The following is a 20,011-nucleotide window of genomic DNA, read 5'->3' on the forward strand; positions in this document are numbered from 1 at the left end:
AACCAGCAGCATCTAGATGCGCTCGGTACTAAATCCGTTCGCCCACCAGCGGCCGGATGAGGAAGAGGAGGAGGCGCCGAGGCGGGATCACCGCCGGGGCTCGGGGAGACGCCACGCCAACCCCCGCCCGCGTGCGCGCGCTGGCTGGACAGGCCTCCGCGCGGCCCAGGGTCGGCCCCGCCCCTCCACGCTAGCCCCGCCCCCTGGCGGCCACACCCCGCCCCTCGCCTCCGGCGCTAACGGCTCGGCCCCGCCCCCTGCCTCCTGGCAGCCGCGCTCGGCCACGCCCCCTCCCCGTATTCCTTTCCCGCTTCCCGAGTGGCCTCACTCAGGCTCCGCCCCCACCGCCAGTAGCCCCGCCCCGATACTCAGCCGGGAGCGGAGACCCCTCCTCCGCCGCCTGCGGCCACGCCCCCGAGGCTCCGCCCCGGCGCGGGGACCACCCTCCGCCCGTGCCCTGGTCCCCGCCTCGCGCGCCCCGCCCCCGTCCCCGCGGCCCCGCCCCGGCGGGGGACCACCCTCCGCCCGCGGAGGTAGGGGCTGAGCGCTCCGGCCACTCTCGGCGGTCCCGGCCCCTAGCCGCCGTCGCGCGGTGATTTCTGCGGAGCCGCGCGCGCCCCGGCCGGTCGAGCTCCCAGACCGCGAGGAGAGCCGCAGGAACCCGGGGACGCAATGCGAGCCAGGTAGGCTGGCGGCACCCCGGCCGCCCCCCACGGGCGCTCCAGCCCCGCGCCCGGCCTCGCTCCCCCGGGGCCAGATGAGGCTCCGCGGCTTTGCGCACCTCGCGGGCGCCGATCGTTCCCCGCCGCCTGAGTTCGGGGCTCCGGGGGGCTCGGGCGCGGCTGGCGCCGAGCGGCTTCGGAAAGCCTCGCGCGCCCCTCGCCGCTCCCCTGGGCGCCCCAATCACCCCGGCGCAGGCGGGCGGGCCGGGATTCCTGCGCCGAGCCGCCCTGGGAGCCCCCGCGTGCGCCCGGCAGATCCCGGTTCCCCGGCCCTGGCCCTTCCCGCTCGGCTCGCGGGGTCCTGGGGCGCTCCGAGGTCTGGAGGGGCCGGAGCGCCCCCTCGCGCGACTCTGGGGAGAAGGGAAGGGCTCGCGGTCCTGGATTAAACTTGTTGGTGACAATGCATATTTCAACTTCGGAGATGTCTCGTTCTGGGGTGGAAATGAAAAAAACCCCGTTTTCTGGCTTGGCCGTCCGGTGACCGAGCAGCCGGGAAGTGACAGCCCCGGCGGCCCGCGGTTGAGGACGGCTGGGAGAGAGGCACGTTGTTCCCTAAGTGATGTTCCCCGGGAAGCCCGCTCCTCGGCGCGGATTGGTGGTCTATTAGGATCCCAGCCTTGGAGTCCGGGCGGCTCCCAGCCCGGGGCTGGCCGTGCAGCAGCGGCCCGCGCTGGCCCTTCTCCGGCGTATTGGGCAGCGGGAGAGCGGCCGGGTTCTACGTGCGGGAAGGGTGATGGAGCCTCACAGATCAGTGAGATTTAAAAAAGGTTTTATTCGTGCTTATTCTTTCCAAGTTGGTGCAGCAGAATAGTACTATGTGCTGTATCAGTAGAAATAAGTTCGCATAACTTTTGTTCTGATCATAAAACGCTCCGGATAGAAACGTGGAAATAAAGAGAAATAGAAACAGTAAAACAGAAATGATTCGTGATCCCACAATTCCTACCGGCCTTTGATATTTACATTCTTGAGGTCACACAGCTTGCAGATCTAATCATTGTTACAGCTGGAACCTCTCCTGCCTGAATCAAAGCAATTCCTTTAGGCAACTCTTCCTCCTTCTAAATGCGGTTGTCTCTGAACACCAAAGTTTGGGTTTACTGGCCTGGCTCCCTTCTCAGCTGGCCTGAATCCCCTTTCCAGTCGTGGTGTTCTCCGTGCCTCTGTAGGCCAGAGATGGAGATAGAAGAGGTTGGTCAGCGTAGAACACAGGCTGAGACTGGATTGGCCTGGTGCCTCTCGAGTCTCCCTTGTGGTTTTGGTTCCTTGCCTTGTAAAAATGAAGGTAATGATTCTCAATCTGCTTCTCAGGTCACCATAAAAACTAATGGGTGGTTGGCAAAGCATTTGACATCCTCTGATGGACGGCGACTGTACTTTAAAGGGGCTAGGGAGCGGTCTCCTGTTCTCCCTTGCTGTGGTCATCAGATAAAACAGTTCTGTTTCCCACCTGGCCGTCCTGATCTGGGAAACAGCCTCCAGGAATGTCTGATGGAGCCTGGAGAACGTTCCTGGTTCCTGCGCAGGACAGTGTAAATCCCTCAGAAAACGCGGGGCTTGGAAGGAGACAGCGCTCCCAGTTCCCCCTCCGCACTCTGCTGTCCACATGGAGGCGGGGGGTGGAGAGCGTAAGGGGGCATTGATGTTTAAGATGGGCCCCAAGTTGCACAGGCGTGATGCTTGCCCGTCTGTGGAATGCCAAGGCCACGCTGATCCCGCAGAGAACTTAGTTCTGGGAGCGGGCCTCAGAAAGTGAACAAACCTGGCTTCCTAGGAATCTTTGTATGGCTCACTTGTTTACTAAATGAACAGTGGATCTGCGGTGCCCAAGGAGCTTCTGTGAGCTTTAATTTTTTTCCTGTTGTCCCAAGACTCAGACACTACTTCCGTGGTGGTTTAAAACAATTAGTCGGGTCGCCTACCGTTTGTTAATTTCAGGTAGGAAAAGCAGGAATGGGGAGAGGTGTCGCCCAGGATTGCCTTTTGTTCCCCTCGCAAAGAAACCGTGATGAGAGATCCTCTTTCTGTAGCAGGTCTCTTGGGCTCCAGTTTGTCATTTGATAGTTTCATTTTTTTTATTCTTGCTCCCACCAGCGCTTTGATCTGCCCGAGGTCTGGGAGCTGATCACAGCCCAGACACAGGGGGGTTTCCGGAAGGATCCAGAAAGTGGGCTGGACAAGTTGCTGATGAGTGACTTTAACCGAGCTAATTGTCTGTTAATATGCTCTTCATTTTCTCAGTGTAGGGAACAAGGGGGCGTCTTCCTGAGTTTTCTCCTTTGCTACTTGCTAACTTGATTTCTGGTTACTGGTCTGCCTGGAATTGTTTTCCTTCAGGCTGCTGGAACAGACTTTTTTCTTATTCTAATGTGGGTTTCCAGTCTGATAATAAGATATGCTAATGGTGAATGGGGTTTATGCCTTTGGGTCCTGGGAGGTGGCTCCTGCATTTAAAGCCTCGATTCGGGCCAGTTAAGGCAGCCTGGGTTCCATCAGCTTCTTAGGCGAGCCCTTGACCCAAACAAGGTTAAGAGCCACCAAGTACAGCCCTTCCTGACCTCATCCCTGGCCCCGGGCAAACCTCCATGGCTCCCTGTTGGAGGTACCAGCCTTGTTTTGACTGAGTGGAAGCTGCTATTTAGCAAGTGGGCCTCGGGCCAGCCATGTGGGTTTCCCTTAGCTTGGTGGTTTTCCAATTCGGCACCTGAATGGGGTCGTGTTGCAATTTTTCTTCTGAGAATTGGAGTCAGGCCCCCGGGATATTTTATTTCCTAAGGCTCTGGAGATGGGCAGTAGGAGTTCTTTGTCCCGAGGTCGCCGCCTGACAACCAGGGAAAGGTCACCGAGCAGCTAAATAGACTTCACAGAGAGTGCCCTGGCCGGGAGGGGAGTCCGGGGCCATCCAGAGTGTACACTCTGTTTCCGGAGCTGGGTCTCCTGGCTCCCCAGCTGTTGGCACAATAGAAGCCTCACGTTCTGCCATCACCCTGCGGAGGAGTGACAGAAAAATAATTCAGCCAGCCCCCAAACACCCAGCGACTTATTCAGGATCTTCCACTGCTTCTCAGCGGGCCCTGAGGGCATCCATGTGTTTCATAACAGCACCTGATGCCCTCAGGACAGCGGCTTAGGGGACCAGGATGTCAACATCCAACTTTAGGTGGCAAGGGAATGCAGAAGGTGTTTTAGAAAGGAAGGGTGTGTGTGTTTCAAGGGGGGAAGGGCGAAATCCCATATAGTGCATCACTGCCGTGTGAACTGATACCTTCCTGAGCCATCAGTAGGCAAATGTGGATTTGAGCGAGTGGAGTGGTGTACTGAGTTCACCTGATTTAAATCGAGATTTGGGGTGTGTTAAGGGGTAGAAATAGGTATCGTTTGCTGAGGGCTTGTGATGTCCCAGGCCCTGTGTGCACACTTTAAAATTCTCACCAGCACTGAGAATGTAAGTGGCTCATCGACGTAATAGTCCAATAAGGCGCGTGAGCCGGGATTTGAAGCTGGGTCTGCCTGAGCCCAGAGCTCTTAATCACATCTCCTGGTGTGCTAAAATTAAAGAAACAAATGGCTCTCAATCACGCAGTTTGGTTGCATTAAGACACAGGCATGAAAATAGCAGAGTCCCTGCCTCCTTTACACAATTATAAAAAAGCTGCTACTCGGAAGGTGATGAAATCTTTAAAATCCGTGAAATCTTTTCAGCCTAAGTGGAAGGCAGCCAGTTTGCACCTCTGTTCTCGCGGGCCAGTGCCATCGCCTTGTCTGCAGGGGAAAGCTTGATTTATTTGGAAGATTGTGATTTTGAAGTTGAGATAAATCAGACAGGATTGACTGTGAAGTCTGTCCTTGTGCCATGAAAAGAGGGTGTTCTGGGCAGATGAGGTCACTGGAATAAGATTAAGATTATGGAAAGGCTGTTAAGTCAATGTAAGATAAGAGTTCCACCTTCCACTTGACAATCAAAGAAATGACATACTAATGAGATTATTCTTATCTGCTCCATGAAAGCTTGTCTCCGGAGAACTCTCTTTACCATACCTCTCAGCCCAAGTCTTCTGAACAAATTGAAAAAAATCCTTTGTTTGAAAGGATTTTGTGATTTCACATTCTTTTTCCATCATCCTCCCTTCTCTCTCTTTCCCCTTCCCATAGTCTGCGTAAATGAGGAAAACCCTGGCCCGTTCTTAGGACTAAAGTCTGCAGGCCTGAAAGGAATACAAATGTTCCTTTTCCTGGCTTCTCCAACGTAGGAGGTCCCTGAGCCTGTAGTGTGCCTGTAAACCTGCTCTCTGAGAAGAAAAAACAAGGAGCCTTGATTGTCGCATCTGCCGATTACTGGGGTGTCAAGATTCCCGCCATGGCTGGTTTCAGGCTCCCAGAGTTGGGGCTGGCAAAGGTATTAAATGTTTTAAAATCAGCGTGAGCCCATAAGAGCGGCTCCAGCTCACTTTTGATGGCACTGAGCCTACGGGCCGAGCCCCCTTATGTAATGGGTGGCATGGTTGCCTGGCTTCTGCTTGGACCTCATCTGCCTAGGAGCTGTGCCGAAAGAGCATAGGGATGTCACTGAGTAGCCTAATTTGGCCAGCAAGAGCGGAGTGCTTCGGAACTCAGACTCCACGTTAAAATCACCTGGGAGATTAAAAAAAAATAAACCGTGCAGGCCCGCTCCCCTGGTGAGACAGAATCTCTGAGGGTGGCGCCCAGACATGAGTGGTTTTCAAACACTTCCCAGTAGAACCCCCATTCTATCCCCATTCTTCCGGGGTCAAACTCTACTGATGTAGGGAATTTGTGTGAGAAGAAAGCTGGAGACGTGGTTTGGGACTAGGCGTGGCAGACCCTATGCTGGAGGTCAAGGAGTTGGAACTTGGCCTTGTGGGGCCAGGGAAGGTGTTTCAGCAGAAGGCTCCGAGTATGAGGAGCATCGGCTTCTTGGAAAAGGCAAGACGAGGCCCAGATCTCCCCAGCTGCCAATGTCAGTCTTATTCCAGTGGCCCCTTCCCTCCATGGGTGGTGGTCGACATACTTGTTCTGCCTTGGTTGTGTCTGCTGGTCTAGAATGGAGAAGTGTCTTCATGGACCAAGGGGTCCCGATGAGGTGAGGAGATGGCTCCTTGGGTGGGTCTGGCAAGCCGATCTCGGATGTTAAAGCAGAGAGCCAGAGTCTAGAGGAGCTGCCCAGGGGCCACCCAAGGGAAGGAAGGAGAAACTCCATGGCTGAGGGCTCTGTGAGAGGCTGAGCTTGGTCGCACACATAAGCTGATTATTTTTTCTCCATCATAATTAGCAATCAAATTATTTTAACATCTTAGCGCTACCTTGGGAGGTACTGAGCATGCGGGAAATGAGTGTCATTGACCTTCTGAGCCAGTCTTGTTAGCAGGTCTGGGGCTGGGAAGAGGCCAGCCGGGGCTCTAGGGTGCAGGATTTCAGGAGGCGTCACTTGGGCCTTGTGCACGTAGGGGCTGCCCTCCTGGTCCGGGCAGGACCATTTGAGGGAATGCAGACTTGGGCGCATTTCCGTAGAGTGGAACCCGTGAGCACGGCAGAGCTCACCGGAGACCTGGGTGTGAACCGTGGGGCCTGGGAGCACACTCGTGGGCCAGCCCACGGAGAGGCAGCAGGACGGCCAAGGGGGAGGCGTGAAGAAGCAGCTGGAGCTGCGGGAACTTGTCCTGTGTGTGTCTCTGAAGCCAAGGACCAGGAGGAGGGGATGTGGAGGAAGGGGGTTGGGAGCCCGACGCAAACAGGACAGTTCTGGGTTACAAATGATCAAAGAAGTGGCAACTGGAAGACTTGTTAGAACAGCGTGATTGCCGTAGTGGGGACGCTTCTAGAAAACAGAGAACATGGAGCGTAAGCCACTGAGAAAGAAGAATGTTAGTGATAAAAGAAATAGGGCTGTCACTGGAGGGTGTCAAGACCGCAGGGACCCAGGGTTGGGTCGGAGGGGCTGGAATGCTGGGGGCCGGGGAGGCCGGGCTGGGGGCTGACATGGAGGGACCAGTGATGGAGGCTCCAGTGAGTGGGTGAGTGGCCCCAGGCCCCGGGAGGGAAAGAGGTGGGTGTGAAGGGCTGTCATCGGGAGCAGCTGGTTAAAAGACTTCCCCAAATGGTTGGACGTCTGCAACTTGCTTTCACCAGCCGTTGTGGGGGGGATGCCTGGGGACCTCATTTGTCCATAAGACCCAGTTCCCTAAGGCTCCCTTCTCTCAGAAGCCTTCCCTGATTCCCCAAGGTCAGGAGCTGACCACTGCTTCCTTACCAGTCTGTGTCCGCCTAGGCAGGATGCTGCCGGGCACGGGGTTGCGTGTTCTTTCTCTCTGCATCCTCGGTACACGGACAGCATGTCCCGTGAATGAAGGAAGGGGCAGGTCAGAGAGGGGCTGGCCCAGGTGAAAACTTGGGGTGGCGATTTACCGTGTAACCACATAGTGACAGTGCTAGTGTTGTCTTCTTAGACATCTTAAGAGTCTAAACCTGACAATATATGCATAATACGTAATGGTAATAAGTAAAGAAGTAATTTCTGGCTTTAAGAAATCTGGCCCCTGAATAATAATCAGCTTACTTAGAAATGCTGTCAAGTGGCAGACCTGGACTTCTCTGCTGTTTAATTTGTCCTTCCACGAGGCTGACTCTGCCTTGTTTACCCATCTCACACTCTGGCCTATTTTGAAAGGATTTGAATTTTTAATAGGTTTCGGATACAAAGCAGTAAGTGGGATATCCTAAAAATGCTTGGACATTTAAACGTTTTTAAATTACCCTTAGAATCGTAGCTTTGACAAATGGCATCAAGTATTTGCATGTGTGCCGCGAGTAAATCGATAGGAAAGATACTGTGTTTAAATGTAACTGGAAATAATAATTGGAGCTGATGTAATGCATATAAAAAATTCATGTAAAGTGCTGGACCCAGAGCCGATGATCAGAGTGGCTCAGTGGATGGTGTTGAGGCTAGTGGGCTAGGAAAAACACAGTCATCGGCTGTGGGCTGGTCTCGCTTTTCTTCCTCCTTATCCCTGCCTCAAATGTCTCCTTGCAGAAGTTATATTTCCTTCCGCCCCTCTTGTGGTTTCAGAAATCATTTAGGATGATAACAGGAGGAAAGCTCTCTTCTGGTTTGCACTGGTTGGCGTCCATTCGCTATTTCACTATAGTGCTGGACCAGGAAACCCAGATTGTGAATTGTGGTCCCATTTCAGGTCCACGCCAGGGGGTGCCGACTCCCGATGATGTCACAGGAGACTGGTTGCTGGCTGGCCATCAAAAATGAATTCCCTGGAATGGCACGTTTTTTGGTTATTATATTTTGTTAGAACCGCCTGTGATTTCCAGACTGTGGAGTTAGGGGAAAGTGGATGTTCACAGAGACAGATCCGGGCATCTGTTTAATGAAGAACCTTCTAGGCTCCAGGATCAAGGCTGCGGTTGACAAAGCTGACAAATGGGCTGCCAGGAGTTCATTTGCTCCGAGCGGCAACCCGCGGTTTGTCAGTCTCTTCATTAATATTTTATTTTCAAGTATTTTTAGAGCCTGAGGAATCCAGGTATCAAGTAATTTGACATTCAGATGCTAATCTCTCAGAACTATGGCTACTATTTGGGGACACACACATACACACACACGAAATACTCATATCACCTTTTAACATAGGGATTTTTCTGTGGTTTCACATATTTATTGGGCTTTTCCTCTGTGTCGGTCACTGTGTTGGAGTTGTCTGTCAACGGCTCGCTCTCTGCCGTCAATCAAATATGAATCAGCATGATTTGTAGAAGTGAAAGTCATCATATGTGATTCAAGGAAAATCTTTATTAAGAATTAAGTGACTAACCATCCATCATGTTCTTCTAACATTGGTTTTTGTACCCAGGCCGTTGTCGGGGAGCAGAGACGGCTGAAATTAAGTTTTCACAGGCTGAATGCAAGAAGTCCCTTTTTTTAATGGTGTCTCCAGGGGCGCTCTTCCTTGGGACCTGCTTTATTTCGGGGCACATTGCGGGCTTCTCAAGCCCACACACCTCTCTGTGTTTGAATCTTTGGCTTCTGTTTACTTCTAGTTTTGACCTTGGGCAGGTTTCTGGGCTTCTCTGAGGCTCTGCTTCCTTAGCTCCAAGGTGGTGATGGTAGGACCCCCTCCCCGGCTGGAGCTGGGAGGTGTTGATTTTCACTGCACACACCCCTCCCCCCCACCCCCCCAAGGCTTGGACCGAACTGCTTATCTATTCCAGAAAGTTCTTCATGCAGGTGGCCTCTTTTGAGTCTTATTTGCTCTGTAGATTATTCTTAAATATTGAGTAAATAGAGGGCCTTTGGTGATGTTTCTTCATCTGAATTAAAGAGGAGCGCAGGGGTTTGATATTTTTAGGTGTTCAGTTTGACCTTTAAAAAAAGGTCAGTTTGACTTTAAAACAAGTGTTCCGGGTGTGGACTAACGGCTTGATGTGTTGTAAGTGTCTAAATAAGGATTAGGACCCCAAGTCGTTCCCCCTTTCCTCAAATTCCTGGGAGCAGGAGATGTGTGTGGGATGAAGTCAATGAGTTTTGCCCCAGTCCCAGACCTGGAGATCCAGCGTGGCTCTGGCTGGACCCCTGGGGGGACCAGCAGCCAGGTGCTGGAGTCTTGGTGCCTCCGCTTGCAAGGAGAAGCCTGAGTTCCCCTGGGGGTGGAGGAGGGAGGTGAGAAGCATCTTGTGTTCCATATATGGACTTTCTAGATAAATGAATTGTTTGGGGACGAGTTTGTTGTGATAGTTTTTTTCCTTTTCTTTTCTTTTTTTTTTTTTGAGGAAGATTAGCCTTGAGCTAATATCTGCTGCCAATCTTCCTCCTTTTTGTTGAGGAAGACTGGCCCTGAGCTAACATTCATGCCTATCTTCCTCTACTTTATATGTGGGACACCTGCCACAGCGTGGCTTAACAGTGGTGTGTAGGTCCACGCCCAGGATCCAAACTGGTGAACCCCGGCCTGCCAAAGCGGAACGTGTGAACTTAACTGCTATGCCACCGCACTGGCCCCAATATTTTTCTTTTCTTTTCTTTAAAAATCCCTTTCCACTTATTCTTTAATTAGTCAAGTAATTACATGTTTGTTTTAGAAACTTCAGAAAATGCAAAAGGGGAACAAAGTTCACATCAGTGGAACTCTGCCACCTACGATGACCAGCCTGGACGTTTTTGTGAGTCTTTCAGATATTTTCAGACGTTGGTGCTGGAGGATGCTGGAGTGGTGACTTGTTCACTGTGCACCTGCCACATGGTAATTCTTCAATTAGTGTTTGTTGAATGAATACGATGCTTTTAAAGACCTGCTTTTTATCTAAAATCGTTGACATATTTTCAGATGTAAGTGCAGATTTGCATCCTCAGTTTCACTGTCTGATTTGTGCAAGGGTTACCCCCTGTTCATTTCACAAGTCCTTCGTGGAGTTTCCGGCTTCTTTGAAATTATAAACAGCACTACAGTGAACATCTTCATACCCACATCTTTCAAACCATGTAAATTTCTCCATCGAATGATTTCTTTTGTTGTGCTTAAAATCTATAAAGAACTTCTAATTATATTAATTGGTGGATGAATGTGTCATTGATCCTTGGAAAATCACCTCCGAAGGGAGTGACATTCGCCAGAGTTTCTCCATCTCTCGTGTAAGACTTGGTGAACTTTGAGCCTTCCTTAAACTCACCGACACCCCTTTTTGGGGGGATTGATTTCTTATTGTCCGAACCCTAAGGCACTCTGCCTGGTGAGCTTTGGGGTGGGGGGTTGGAAGGGCACACCTTGATTTTAGGAGGCACGCATACATGCCAGTTTCAGAAGCATGAACATTTGGGGGGAACCATGTGTGTTAGAACCCGGGAGATAATTCTGTTGAGAGTCTTCAGGGCTGACTCCCTCCTGGAAGGGGATGAGCTGTTTCCACGCATTCAGCTTCAAGAACTGTCATTGCATGCTCCCCAGCTGCAGCCTCCCCAGGGTCGTGTCGTGGGTGGCAAGAGTGATTCGCGGGCCTGTGTCCCTTGATCAGCCGTGACAAGATGGACTGCAGTTGGATCTGGCACACGGTAGTGGCACAGACTTGATTTTTGGGACCTCTGGGTTCATTAAGAGGCGAAAGTGCTTAATACCTTCCACTGGTGGTAAGGCCGTAATTTTGATTTCTAACTGCGGTCTGGTGTCACAGGACTTCTTCATTCTGGCAAGAGAGGAAAACTAAATTATGGGTGGAATAATTTTTTGGCCTGTCTCCTGAGCTTGGTTTTGCTGGTCCGTGAGTCATCGTCCACCTATTGTGACATGAGGCAGCACTTCGGGGGCTTCTGGGAAGGCAGGAGGACTGCTCGTTCGCTCTGGTTATTAGTCCTGGGTGCCAGGGACACCTCACAGACTTCGGGGGCCGGGGAGCCCCTCGATCGGGCCTGAGAGCTGAGCCCTTTCGTAACTCTCTGGGATGTTGTCCTGGCCCTCTACCTCTCCTTGTTAGCTCTAGCTTGACTCGAACTCATTCATTCCCTCACATGATGCACAGCAGTGTGCCAGGAAGGGGGCTGGAGAGACCACCCAAGACGGACTCGATATAGGGACTCCTGTGCACAAAGAGAAGGGGTCAGAGTTCACGAGATGTACTGGGGGGGTCAGACAGGCTCCCCAAAGAAGCCCCACTCATTGGGGGCACTGAAAGGAATGGGGTGGACCCCACAGGTGGTTTAGGGGGCAGTGGGTGGTTGGGTTAGTGCCAGGAACTAAAAGAGGTGACAGCTTTCTGGGAGCACGTGGCAGGGGCCATGCGCGAAGCCAGTGGCTGGACCAGACAGGTCCTCCTGGGCTTCAGTCTGCTTTGAACTTCTATCTCAGGGGCCTGGGAAGAGTTGATTAAGTGTATGAGCATGACTTGAAAGGGGCCGGGGCAAGGGGTGACCTGGCAGGCCACACCTCATCCTGGACCCCGTCCTCACTGCCCTGACACTCCATGAAGCCGCGTTGGGTAGCCCCCCTTCCCGGGGCTCCTGCTCTGACCACACATGGTACTTCTCTCTCCCGGCCTTTTATGAGGGTCTTGTAAAGTCATCCGATTCGATGAACACTCCCTACACTTGTAAGAGTTACCTCTTTTGGAAACTAAGCTGGCTGTCACATGATTGAGAGTCACAGCATCTTTGTATTCCAGAAAGAAAAAGGGACTGATGCAGAAGCGGAGGTTTTTCAGTCAAAGTGTGGGCGTGAGATGGATGGAGAGCCTCGCTTGGCCACTTGAGTCGCTTGCCATCTCTGAATGTGGCTCTCCCCTCGAGGCCACCGCTCGCGGGGCAGCAGGCAGGATGAGTCCTGGCTTTCCTTGTCAGGCTCCGAAACTCCAGGCTGGGCAGCCCTTCCCCTCTGAGAGCCCCCTTCCCCGCTCCATGGGAGCCCCTAGGAAGGTGCGGCTTTGTGGCCATCCGGCGGGCTTGTGTCTAACCCACGTTAACCCGGCTAATCCCGCTTCTGCTCTTGGGGCAACTTCACTACAGCCTTCTGCTGCGGCCACACAGCCAGCTGTCCTCAGCACGATCGCAGTAAAACCATTAGTTTTCCAAGGTTAAAAGGATGTAGCTGAAAGCTGGAAAAAGTTGTCATAAACACTGCTTTTTTTGTCATCAGTGAAATTGTCAAGAAATTGGCTGCTTGCTAAGTTGGGAGTCTGATTGTTATTCTGGGAAGAAGCGGGGTTCTTTTGATGAGCAGGAAAAAGAAGAGACGAGCAGCGATTCCTGTGGGAATCGAGTGTTGCACGGCTGTAACAGGTGAGTGAGGACGAAAGGCCGATTTATGGCTTAGCAGATGATTGTAAATTAGGCATTATGGGAAAAACTTGAGCATGTGTGACTTTGAATATGTCAGGTTGTGTGTGGTTGTCCTTTGAATTCAGAGTTTACGGCTGGGAATTGCAAATTGTCAGGTCTGTGGAGCTTGCACGCCAGGCTGGAAGAGGGTGTGCAGAAATAATAGTTGTCTTCATGTGAAAACTGGTGGGCAAGGTTTGGGATGGTCATCTACCCATCCAGCCCCTTCCATTGTCTTTAACAAAACATAGGAAACTACAAACCTAATGATTTGGGAGAAAAGACGAGAAAGAAAAGTGGTAGCTAATATTTGTAAAGCATCTGCAGGCGGTCGCTGTGCTGGGTCCTTTCACTTGACCCTCAGGAAAACCCAGTGGGTAAGTGGCATTGCTCCCCTCTTGCCGATGATGAATTTGAAGCCAAGAGGATAATTAGCATGTCTGTGGACACAGTGGGTATCCGTAAATACCAGGGAGTAAACTGTTTGTCGTGGTGCTTATAACTGCATATTAACCGAGGGGGTTATTGACCCAAAAACTTGAGTACCAGGCTTCCACGTGCACCAGTGTCATTGTGGATACGTAGACTGTTGGAGTGAAAGGACGAAGATTGAAAATGACACAGAACCAGGCGTTTCACGGAAGGGCATCCGTCCATGAGCATTTCTCCAGTCTGTCCTGCAGTCAGATAACTCAGTTTTGACCACCTGCTACGCACCATCCACTTCCCTGCCCTGTGAAGCGTGTTCTCCACACCAGCATAGTGTTTTTAGTTTTATGCTATTTATTTCGCATCCTGCATTTGGGAGTGTCCGTCCCTTCGACTCCCTTATCTTCTTTTGAATTATAAAGTGACCCAGAAACTTCAGAAATAAAGTCATTTTCATTGATGACGATTAGTCCTGGTATCTAACTAATGGGAACATTGCCTGTCTGGCAGAGAAAGGATAAAAACACGGTCTCATTGAGCTAATGTTACACCTGATAATGGAAGCGTTAAAAAATATGTAATGCTGCTTTGCTAACAAATGGTGGTTTCGTGCTTCCTCTTTCCTTCCAATCTTACTGGGCGTCCTGCACAGCACAGGGCTGTTATGCTCCTAAGGATGGTAAGACTTCGCTCGTCGGTAGTATTTGCTATGTGCCATCCAGTGTCTCCGCACTGCACCTATAAACGCTTCATCCTTATAGCTCACGTGAGGAGAGGGGCTCTCACCATCTCTGTTTAACAGACGGGGAAATGAAGGCACCAGAGGGACAAGGGACTTGTCTGAGCTGTGAGTACAGAAGCCAGGATTTGAGCGCCAACCACTACAGGTCTCCCCCCGTGTAGGGGAATCCCGGGGCAGACAAGGTACTTACTGGGACCAGACCGGGGAGCAGTGTAGGGTGGTGCTGCGGGGAGGCAGGGAAGGTGAGAGATGAGGATGGGCAGGTGATAGCCAGGTGCATAGTCTGTGGGGACGATTCTAGTCCACCAGCATGAGCTGCGGCTTGAGGACAGGAGACAGACCCTAGTGCTGGGAGTTGGGGAGCTGGGCAGGAGAGGGTTCTCCGTCTTCTGGCCCCACTGTACCCTCACACTTGGCAGGCACACATGAGCCCTCTTGGTGTGATGTGTGGCACTGTGGCCATGTCCTCCCGTCATCTCCCTCAAAACTGTCATTTGTCAAGATTTCACCACATCAAGCACCATACAGGACACTTGGTTGGGATTATCTAGAATCATGGATCCTCACGGCCCTGAGTGGCAGATGTCCTAGAGATAAAACCCAAGAAGCCTGCCCTCAAATATGTCTGTTTTGTGGTGCTTTTCTCGTTAGCTATTGCATGTTCAACTAAGAGTTAGTGCAGTGTGGGAAGCTCCCCATCCCAGGCACCTGCCGCCTGTGCCAAAGCCCCAAAGGCCTTCCTTCCATCAGATGAGGGTGGCCGTGCACAGAGCCACCTGGTCCTCCAGGACGTGTCTGCCTGCCGCTGGTGCAATGCATGGTGGGTGGGGCCCTCTAGGCTGTAGTCCACCAGGAGACCTGAAAACGGTTTTTGTGTGTCTTAGTTCTTTCAGCACAATCACGGGGTCTTTTGGGTTTTTTTTTTTTGAGGAAGATTAGCCCTGAGCTAACTGCTGCCAATCCTTCTCTGTCTTTCTTTCTTTTTTTTTTTTTTGCTGAGGAAAACTGGCCCTGAGCTAACATCTGTGCCCATCTTCCTCTACTTGATATGTGGGACGCCTACCATAGCATGGCTTGCCAAGCGGTGCTGTGTCTGCACCCGGGATCTGAACCAGTGAACCCCGGGCCACCGAAGCGGAACATGCACACTTAACCGATGCCCCACCAGGCCGGCCTCTCATGAGGTCTTTTTCTTGCTTTGCAATTTAAATCTAAAAAAATCTATCTAAAGATCCTCTTTTGTGCATATTCAATGTTTCTAGCCCTGAGTTTTTCTTTTTCTGATGCTCCTTTATTGTCACCCTTTCTGGGTCATTTTGTTCAGATTTATTTCAGGTAGTGTGTAAGTGGTTCTTTGTGCTGGGTTACAGCCCCGTTTTCTAGATTTTTCATACTTGGTGTCGTAACGCATCCGATTGCACTTAGGGCTGCCCTCTATTTGAAGAGTTAGCTCTCAGGCCTCTTGGTGAGCTCTCTCGTCCTGTATGACACGGAAATGGGACCAAGTACCGCGGCTCTGGCCTGTTTAGCTGGCACCTTTACGTTAAAAGGAGGACATTTTGGCTGCAGTTACTCAATGAGTGACCCGTGTTGAGCATGGTGTTCGTGCTCCCCGGGCAGGGTGGGCCCAGCAGGGGTGACTGCCTCCACCTCCTCCCCAGTATCCACGGGCGCAGTCTCCACTGAGAAGTTTTAATTGCTGAGTTGAGTCTGCCAATCCTATTACACATTCTTTGTTGCGTAGGATATCTAATTAGTGGGGTTTTTTGCATTATGATGTGGTTTTGATTTTGTATGTTTAATGCCTCGATCTGGGGCGACCCTGGGGTACGATGAGCCTCTAGGGCCCATCCCCCACCCAGTGCTCAGAGTCCCCTTCTCTGTATGTGTGCGTTAGCACCTCTGCTCGTAGGTTTCCGTGGGACCCACAGTCACGGGTTGCCCCATATGTGCCGACTTCACTGTGAGTGGTGTGGCTCTGTGACCCCGGCCCCCCCTACTGCCCTTATTCTTCCCGCTCATTCGTTCATTGATTGTTTCAGCAGACAGGTGCTGGGGCCTTTGGTGGGCTGGCCACGGTTCACTTGTGGCCTTTGCCTTTTTCCGAAAGCTGAAAACACGATCTGGTCGTGTTTCTTCCTGATCGTGTTGTTTCCTGGCTGCAGACATCTGAGGCCTTCCTGGTTCCACAGGATAAGTCCAGAGTTTTCAGCATGGCTCGTGAGGTCTGGCAGGCTGGCCTTTGAGCGTTTTGTCTCCAGCCTGCCCCTCCCTGCATCCTCCAGGACATCCCTAAGATGCTGTGATGGTCCCCCTGTGAGATGCCCATTTGCATCCTGGGCCTTCCTCCTGCCACCTCCTACCTGGTGGAACCTTCCTCCTCAGGCCTTAAGTCTCAGTGTTACACACGCACACGAGTGCACACACACGCACACACACACACCCCCTGCTAACCGCTATCATCTTTATTTTTAGTTCCAGCTATCTTGGTCAGAATTCAAAACAGTTGCAAGTATTGGTACCCAGCACTGGCGGGGGCAGCATCCTTGCTTTGCTCCTGAACTCGAAGAAGTCTTGGCATATCTCTGAACCTCTGCAGGGCATCTCCTCGTTCTCTCTGCGTCAGAATCGTCGGCCAGGGTTACAAACAGGTCCCTCCCCGAGAGAGTCAGTTGGCCTGGGGCCAGGGCCCCGGCACCCCTAATTTTAAAAGCATCCTGAGTGACTGCTCAGCCGAGACTGAAAATCCCCAGCTTGGAGTAACCCCATTGGAATACATGTCTTCACTGGTGTCATTCCTGTGATGATGGTTTTTCTACACTTGAGGTGTACTTCAAATCTTTTGTAAGAATAAGTGCTTTTGTAAGAATTCCAAATATTACAGACACATAGAGAGTGAAAAGTGGCTCGCTCTTCCCCCTCTGGGGTGGGCTGTCTCCGGGCTCTGAGCTTTCCTCGGGTGAGCTGGCCTTGACCTCTCAGGCTGACTCCACTGGGTTGTGAGGGGTTCTTCTGCGACCTGCATCACTCAGGCTTCCGCATCTCTACTCCCAGGGGGGTTTAGGCATAGTTTCCTTTTCCGTTTATTTGCTTTGGGGATCAGGATCACTTTTTGCCTCGTAAAGCAGTTGGTGAGAGTTTTATGCTTTTTGGTTTTCTCTTTTTCAAACTGCTTTAGACTTGTCTCGTGGGGTCCCAGGCCCAAATCGAAATTCAGGAGTTAGCTATGCATGCTGCCGCCGGGCCTTGCCACACACAGATTTCTTGAGAAACTGCATGAAGAAAACAAAATAAACTACTGCATATGACCTCTCTCTCTTTTTAAAAATTTTGTTTATTTCCAATTGTGGTAAAAAACACACAATATCAATTTAGCATTTTAACAGTGTTTAAGCATACAGTTCGGTAAAGTATATTTACGTCATTGTGCAACAGACCTCCACAACTTTTTCATCTTACAAACTGAAACTTTCCCGTGAAATGACAATTCCCCATTCCCCCTCCTCCCAGCCCTTGGCAACCACCATTCTACTTTCTTTTTTAATTATTATTTATTTTTTTTGTTTATCTTGGTGAGGAAGATTGGCCCTGAGCTAACATCTGTGCCAGTCTTCCTCCATTTTGTACGTGGGATGCCGCCACGGCGTGGCTTGACCAGTGGTGCTAGGTCCACACCTGGGATCCGAACCTACAAACCCTGGGACACTGATAGGGGAGCGTGCGAACTTACCACTACGTCACAGGGCTGGCCCCTATTTTTAATTTTTTGAGGAACCTCCATCCTGTTTTCCGCGGCAGTTGCAGCATTTTGCATTCCCACCAACAGTGCACAAGGGTTCCAGATTTTCCACATTCTCACCAATTGTTATTTTCTGGGGGTTTTTTTGATAGTAGCCATCCTGATGGGTGTGAGGTGGTGTCTATCTCACTGTGGTTTGATTTGCATTTCCCTAATGATTAGTGATGTTGAGCATCTTTTCATGTGCTTGTTGGCTGGCTTGGTCTTTCCAAACAGCGTTTATTTACTTAGTTTTTCTATAAAGTTTTTTTGACGAGCCCTTTTCTTTCCTGCATCGGTATGAAAACTACTTGTGGCAAAAAGGCAGACTCGAGACAATTGTTCTAGATGTTGTGAGTTTTCTCCCACTGCCTGTTTGCTTGGGGAACTTACTTCTGGACAGACCGTTCAGAAGGAGGAGTTCTTTCCGAGAAATTGGGAACAAGCCCCCTCCCCACCCCACCGTGGCATGGCTCCCAGAAAGTGCCTTCCCCCTTGCAAATTGTTCAGAGGGTGGATAGAGTTAAAGTGCATGGTGATGGGTAACACATGTAAAACACACAAGCCCTGTAGACTTGAAGTCTGAGGATAGAAGCCCCCAGTGACAGAAGATGGGCCATTGGTTGTCCTTTCGGGTTTTTTTTTAATGACTGAGCCTTGCTTATCATAGATTTAGAAAACACGGCCTGTAGAAGAAATTCAAAGTCCTCTGACTACCTATAAATCCATTACTGGGAGGTAAATCCCAGGGGCATCATTTCAGAAATGGGGTTCTTCATGCTCACTCTTGCGTCCTGAGTTCTTGCCTCAGCAGTTGTGGGGAACAGCATTCGCCGGCCACGCTGAGGTCCCCAATACACCATCCGGCTTCTTAGCCATCCCTGGCACGAGCTGGAATGCCAAGTTCTGGGAGAATCGTTTTCTGTGCTTCTTCGTGACCCCTGCTGGATTTAAAGCAGCGGTTCACCCACTCCTGGGCACTCCCTGTTTTAACATTTCCCTCCCTATCTTGCTTGGAATTTTAGCCAGCGTCTCTGGGCAAGATAAACAGCTTCACTTGGCAGAAGCAGTTCCAGCTCTCTGTCGCGAAATCAAGCCAGCGAGGAATTAGTGACCGTCTTTGACGTGGCAGGCGCCTGTCTACACACGATTCCAGTTTCAGGGGAAGAAACGCACGCTCCTGGCCCTCTTGAACAGACAGTGAATGCTTCCTCTCACTTCCCTCCGCCGTCGGCTTCCCGGACCCCTTCTCCCTTTGTGAAGTCTGGGTTTTGGGGGGCTGGAGTGTGAGCCCATCTTGAAGTGTTTTTCTGGGGCTACTTCGATAGGTGTGGTTTGGGAAGTTCACCGGCACCTTCGAGAAAGGATGTGTTTTCACTTATCCTCAGGGGGTCAGCGCCTCAGCAGCCTTGGGAACACTCATTTAGAGATTCATGAGAGCTGTGAACGCGCTCCCACTCTGCTGCCCCCTGAGAGGCTGCGGTGCTGGATTGCCCTGTGGACACACAGCTCTGGGCTAACAGGGATGTCCTGAATTGCCAGTGGGATGTGCTGGGCCCACTTGGAGCCCGGGAGCATGTGGAATCGTTAGCTGGACTCGGCCCTGGGGCTCCTGCCTTAGTGATGGGCTGGGTGCTCAGGGAGACTGGGGAGTCCATTTCTGTGTCGCATGGACGAGCTTTCTTAAGTCAGGAAAAACACGGGATTCATTGCCGGCACCACTTCTCTGGCTTCCCTCCACTTCCTCCCTCCTGTCCGCGGCCTGGCTGTTCCCTGGCTGGTGTTGGGGTGCTTTTTGGCCAACGAGTGGGAGGAGGGGAAGGAACTAGGTGGATCTGAGCCGCTCAGCCTGTCCACACTGGGGGGGATGTGGTTCATCGTCAGCCACCGCAGGCCTGCCCGTCTGCGACACATGGCAGCTTGTAATGCGATAACCATAAAACTTACCCTGAGTACGGGCACGGGTGGAGTCCCGCAAGCAACTGCCTCGCGCTTCACGGGGTTCGGGGACCGGAAAAATGATGGCTGGGGGTGCGGTGGATCTCTGAACTGGTGCAGGTCAGGATTTGACTGTTCCTGGTAGAATCCGGTAGCTTTGAGGTGGAGAGCTCCTTGGGAGACAAAGAGTTTGGTTTTGGTTGAGTTTTTTCCCCAAATGGCATCCTTCCGGCCTCTGAGTGATGGCAGCACCGACAGCAGTTCCCTAGTGGGAGCTCAGCGCTCAGTGAGGGAGTGCGAGGCAGTACTGAGCGCTCGGCCTGGAGCTCTGCCCTTCCTCCTTTTGCAGGTGGAAAAACGTCCCTAGGGAAGTCCAGCCTCGTGCTGAGGTCACAGCAGCAGGACCTGAACCCAGACACCCGGCTGCACCCAAGCCTGGCCCCCTTACATCCAGCGTCTGAATTACACGTGTAACCATCTTCCTTCCACCCTTGCCCAGAGAACTGTCCCCTAATTCTAGAATCCTGCCTTTGAGGCGCCACTGTGGGCATCTTCCTTTAGCGTGTGGGGAG

General features: G+C 51.7%; 1 protein-coding gene across 2 annotated transcripts in view; it reads left to right on the top strand.

Annotated features, from left to right (window-relative positions):
* Positions 1-480: 480 nt before the first annotated feature.
* SH3BP4 (SH3 domain binding protein 4) overlaps positions 481-20,011 on the top strand; it is a 95,745-nt gene continuing 76,214 nt past the window's right edge. The window contains exon 1 of one of the 2 annotated variants that reach the window (XM_070618648.1): positions 481-683. The gene's annotated coding sequence lies outside the window, so the exon portion shown is untranslated. The remainder of the gene's footprint in view (positions 684-20,011) is intronic. The other variant, XM_070618649.1, reaches the window with a different exon arrangement.

This window comes from Equus przewalskii, chromosome 5 (genome assembly GCF_037783145.1).
Source record: "Equus przewalskii isolate Varuska chromosome 5, EquPr2, whole genome shotgun sequence".
Classification (NCBI taxonomy): domain Eukaryota; kingdom Metazoa; phylum Chordata; class Mammalia; order Perissodactyla; family Equidae; genus Equus; species Equus przewalskii.